General features: G+C 51.2%; 1 long non-coding RNA gene across 1 annotated transcript; it reads left to right on the top strand.

Moving 5' to 3' along the window:
• Positions 1-1509: 1509 nt before the first annotated feature.
• On the top strand, positions 1510-2620 carry LOC309870693. The gene is made up of 3 exons (XR_014314747.1): positions 1510-1714; positions 2019-2135; positions 2324-2620. It is a non-coding gene; the product is annotated as an uncharacterized lncRNA (long non-coding RNA).
• Positions 2621-5018: the final 2398 nt, after the last annotated feature.

Raw genomic sequence — 5018 nt, 5'->3', positions numbered from 1 at the left:
CCGAAAGGCAGAGGAGGGAGGAGGACCTGGAAGAACGGCTGCCCCCCACGCCCCACCAACCCTGAGGTCTGAGCTGGTCAGAGGAGCCAGGCAGCCCGGACCTAAGGCAGAAACAGGCCTTTAATATGCAAAGCTGCCCCAGACACAGCTGCCCATCATGTAGGAGTCCAACCAGGGCCAGGCCAAGAACCAGGGGGGCCTTTGCTTCCTGCTCTTGGCCCACAGTCAGCACCCGCTACAAAGTACATAATTTCGGGTCCTTCTCAGTTCCACCACCACAGTCAGGGTGCAGCTGGGGCCACTCTCACCCGGACCATTGCAGTAGCCTCCTCACTGTCTATGCTGCTCAGTTCCAAGTCATGCTCCACTCAGTGGCCAGAGAGGCTTCAAACGGTAACCCAAACATCATATCACCCCCCACATCTGAGGACCTTCTATCCTAGACAACCATTCAGACTGTTCCAACTCTGACTCGTACACACACCCATCAGCCCTTTGCCCTCTTCGCTCCCTCTGCTGGGAACCATCTCTCGCAGCTTTGCGTGGCCAATTCCTCCTTGTCCTTCTGGTCTCAACTCCAATGCCACCTGCTTGGAGGGGATGCTTTCTGACCTCCTGGTCCAAATGGATCTCCTCCTTCCACCCAAGGCCATCTTCATCACCCTCTGATGCCACTCTAATTGTTGGCCTGTTTTTTTTTTTTTTTTCTTTGTCTCCTCTCTACCCAGCCTGGTCTCGTGAGAGTAGGGACCATATCCATCTGGCTCACTGCTGTGTCCTCTGCATCTAGAGCGGGGCTTGGTGCACTTCATTAAACGCTTGTGAGTCAGTGAGAGAAGCAAATGAATAAATGCACCCACAGACACACACGTTCTCACTCCGGGCACTCAATCACATGCTCAGACCCCCTCCCACATTTGCAAACACACATTCATCCACACCTGGCTCACACGTTCGAACACTCCCAGATGCACCCCGCCAGAGAAGCGCTGGAGAGGCTCAGGTACCTGTAACCAGGGACGCTACCTCCCCCTCCTGGACAGATTGGGGAAGTGCAGGCAGAGTCTTGCCGCCATCCTGAGGCTAATTTTAACTCGGTTTCCTTGCAGATACCAACCAGCGCATTCCTGCCCCCTGTACTCTCCCCGGTGGGTCTCTGTATCATTTCTAAGTCTTTCCTCCCTACCCTGGCATTTGGCCCAGGTCCTAGACCTCGGGGTGTTCTAACCAAAAGTGCAGAAGGATGAGGGGAAAGAGAGCTTCGTCTCTCACCTCTCCAAGCCAAGTTTCAGGATCATTGTCACAGGCCTCATTCGGCCCATTTGCAGCCAGTGTCCGCAATCTCACAGGTTTGGAATAAGATGTGAATGGCTTCGAGCGCTGGCAGGAAGGCCTGGATTTTATCCATAGTTCATTAGGAGCCTCTGTGAGTTGCTGAGCAAGAGAGGGACAGGAGCAGGACTGTCCTTCACAAAGATAAAGTAGACCATGGGCATTCGCTTACTGGTTTCTTCCTTCCTTCCTTCCATCTAACAGGCTCTGGGAATCCAGCAGTGGCCAGACAGATGAGGTTGGCCTTCACGGAGCATGGTCTGGGGCAACATATATGGGAGGGAGCATTTGGATACAGAGGGACATCACCCCAGTTCTGGATCCTGCTGAGTCCTGAGATGAGGTGAAGCTCATTATAAGAGAATCAGCTCCTCCTGCCCAGGTAAGCCCTATAGGTAGAGCTGAGGGGAGGGTCTGCTCAGCCACTGATGGAATGCAGACCCAGGAGCAGGGCCAAGCTGGGTTCTCCTCCGGCTCTTTCCAGCAAACCTGCCTTAAAGGCGGCATCTGTTGAGTTTTTTCCCCCAGTTTAATCAAATAGATGCAAATAGAATGCAAATGTATGCAAGAGGTCCTAACTCAGGGTATGTTAAATAAATGTATTATGGTCTGCTTGCTGCAATTATAGTCAAACTCAGCATTTAGGATGTGACTGACATGAAATAAGGAACTGATTGTACCATCAGACAGGATAATCACTTTGGAGACAAGATGAAGCAGAGGCCAGGGGACCCAGACACACCATATGGAGAGATGCACCTGCAACGCTCAGGTGTTCATAGAAGATTCTCTGCGTTTGGGAGGTAAGGAAAGAGGAAGGAACACATTTTGCTCTCAGCCTGGGCTGGCGCTTCAAGTCCTTCTTTCGAAAGGATGAGGAGTTAGAAGTCCTGGGGACTGGTCCCGCCCACGTTGCTTGGCGACATCACGTATCCCATATCCCTTCCAGCTAGTCCCTTCCCGACGACCTGTCTTCTCTTCTGTATAACAGGTGTGATGACAGGGAAACATGAAGGAGTTCTTGGAAGGTGCTGAGCTTAGGGTTCCCAGAAGCTGACCCTGAGACAAAGATTCCTACGAAAGTAAAGAAAGCATTCCAGGTAACAAGATGTAATATAACTATAGATTATCTCACCACAGAGCACTCCCAGGAAAGCCGGTGGGAAATCAAGCAGGGAATGGACAGAAGCGGAGCAAAGGGTGTGTCATCTCTGAGTCCCACTTCGGGTCAGTCCCATAGCACCTACACTCCTACACTCATCAGTGATTGGAGGAAGTCAGCTCTCCTCAGGAGCCCACGCATTTCCAGGTGCTTCCTGCTTTCTATCAATGTGGGTTCTCTGAAAGAGACAGGTGCTGGCTGCAGGGGAGTGGGGGGGTGGGTATGAGGGTGGAGTGGAAGCATACTGGGAGCCAGCACCCAAAGGATCGTCCACTATAGGAGGGGACAAGCTCTGGAAACTGTGAAGGATTTGACCAGGTGTGAGCTGCTCTCCCAGCTCACCAATGAACTTCAGGCAAGTCATCTTGCCTCTCAGGGCCTCTTTCTTCCCCGGGCGAATGAGAGCAACAAGGCACACAGAGCGTCATGGGGTGAGAGGGGTTGAGCACAGGTGGCTTTTGGGGTCATGAGCCCGTGGGGAAGCAGCCCCTCACAGTGAAACTTGGTTTCATCTCTCGGAAGGGCCATGTGGCTGTACCTATCAAAATTACAGGTGCCTGAATCCTAAGATGTTGTCCTACCTATGTATTCACACACACGCAAAGCAACATATCTATAGGTTTATCCACTGCAGCATTGTTCTTAATAGCAAAGAAATTAAAATAACCTAATTGTTGAGCAAATTTTGTATATTCATGTAATGGAATATTCTGCAACCAAAATAAGTAAATAAATACATAAAAAGGAATGAGGCAGTGCCCTCTATTATTGGATGATCTCCAAGCTCTATAGTGACGTTAGAAAAAAAAAAAAAAAGAATAAAAAAAATCAAGATAAAGAACAGCATGTATTTTATTTATTTAACAAACTGACAGTCCTATGAGATGGGTGTTACTATTATGTCCATTTTGCAGATGAGAAAACAGAGGCATGGAGAGCTTAAGTAACTCGACCAAGGTCATGAAATGAGGACGCGGCAGAGCCAGGATTGAAGAATGGAGGGGCTGGGAAATTTGAACTTTTTGTTGCTCCGCTGGCTTTCCTGTCGGGGGCTGGAGAGGACTGCTAATCAGTCATAATCATTCTCCTTTCCCAGCCAGGGATGGGTTTGGGAAGGGTGCATGGCTCACTTGTGACCAATGAGATACGAGGGGCTGTCTCCTGGGGGTTCCTAGCAAAATGTCCCTCATTGATTGAGAGAGATGTTTGGCGGGAGCACCAGGGTGGCTCGGTTGGTTACGTGGCCGATTCTTCGTCTCAGGTCATGATCTCAGGGTCCTGAGGATCGAGCCCTGGGTGGGGCTCCATGCTTAGTGGGGAGTCTGCTTGAGATTCTCTCTCTCTCTCTCCAACCCACTGCCCCTTCCCCCATGTGTGTGCTCTCTTACTTTCTCTCTAAAAAAAAGAAAGAAAGAAAGAAAGAAAAAGAGATGTTTGGAAGCACAGTCTCCTCTCCTGTGCTCCCTGATGTTCTCGTGAAGAGGCTGTCAGTGGAGGCAGCCTCCTGGCGACCTGGGGAGGGCAGAGCCTGAAGATAGAGGCAGATGCACCGAGGAAGGTATAGACAGACAGGCAGAACTTGGGTCCTTATAAAGCCATCAAGCCACTGAAATAACCAGCCCCAGGCCCTCTTGTTCTGTGAGATAATATGCTTATGTCCATGGTTCTGGGATGTGAGTGGGCATTACCATCACCTGTGAAAACACAGGTGGCTGGACCCTGCTCTCAGCATTTCCGATTCAGGAGGCAAAGCCAAGAATGTACGTTTCTAACAAGCTCCCAGGTGATGCTGATGCTGGCTGGTCTGGGGAACCGCACTTGGAAAGCTACTGCTGAAAGCATTTTGAGTTAAAGTTTCTATTCTATGAAGCCCAAAGCACCTCGAGGGACACGTGAGCCAGAGCTGTGTGCCTCCCAAATGCTCTGGGGTGGGGGAGGCCAGGGGTCATGAGTCAGGGAGGCAGCTTGGGGGGATGGAACTAGCACCAGGATGGGGATCAGGACCCCAGGGTGACGTACCCACCCTTGTGACCTTGAGCACTTCCTTGCTGCCTAAAACAGTCTGCTTCTCCATCCATAAACGCGAGGAGAATGGGGGAGATTAGAGCCGACTTTGCTTTCTTTGACGCTCCGTGTTCCAGGATTCACCAGTGAATCTGACCTTGGGGGCTCGGGGGGATCAAGGCTGTCCCCTTTGTGCCATCTGCGCCTCTCTCCCTCTCTCACACCTGGAGAGGCTCCTGCAGCATCAGGAGCTGGGAGGCAGAGGCAGGCTCCACAGTCATTTTTAACATATTAAAGTTCCAGGCAGAAAGCTCATTTGGAGCTTATATTCGAGCTGGGAGATGAGAGGCTGGAGCCAAGCTTCTCTTGCAGGGGTTTCGTCTCCCTGGCTTGAGCTGGGCTGCATCACAAACCAGCATCTCAGGGAGGCGATGCCCTGGCGTCCCTGGGAGCCACTCCCCAGGGGGTCTTGATTTGGAGGTGTAGGGTAAACACAGACTTGGCATGCTTTCTCTCTCCA

This window comes from Mustela nivalis (assembly GCF_964662115.1).
Source record: "Mustela nivalis genome assembly, chromosome: 8".
Lineage (NCBI taxonomy): Eukaryota > Metazoa > Chordata > Mammalia > Carnivora > Mustelidae > Mustela > Mustela nivalis.
Note: the sequence above shows the minus strand (reverse complement) of the source record. Positions and strands in the feature narration are given on the sequence as shown.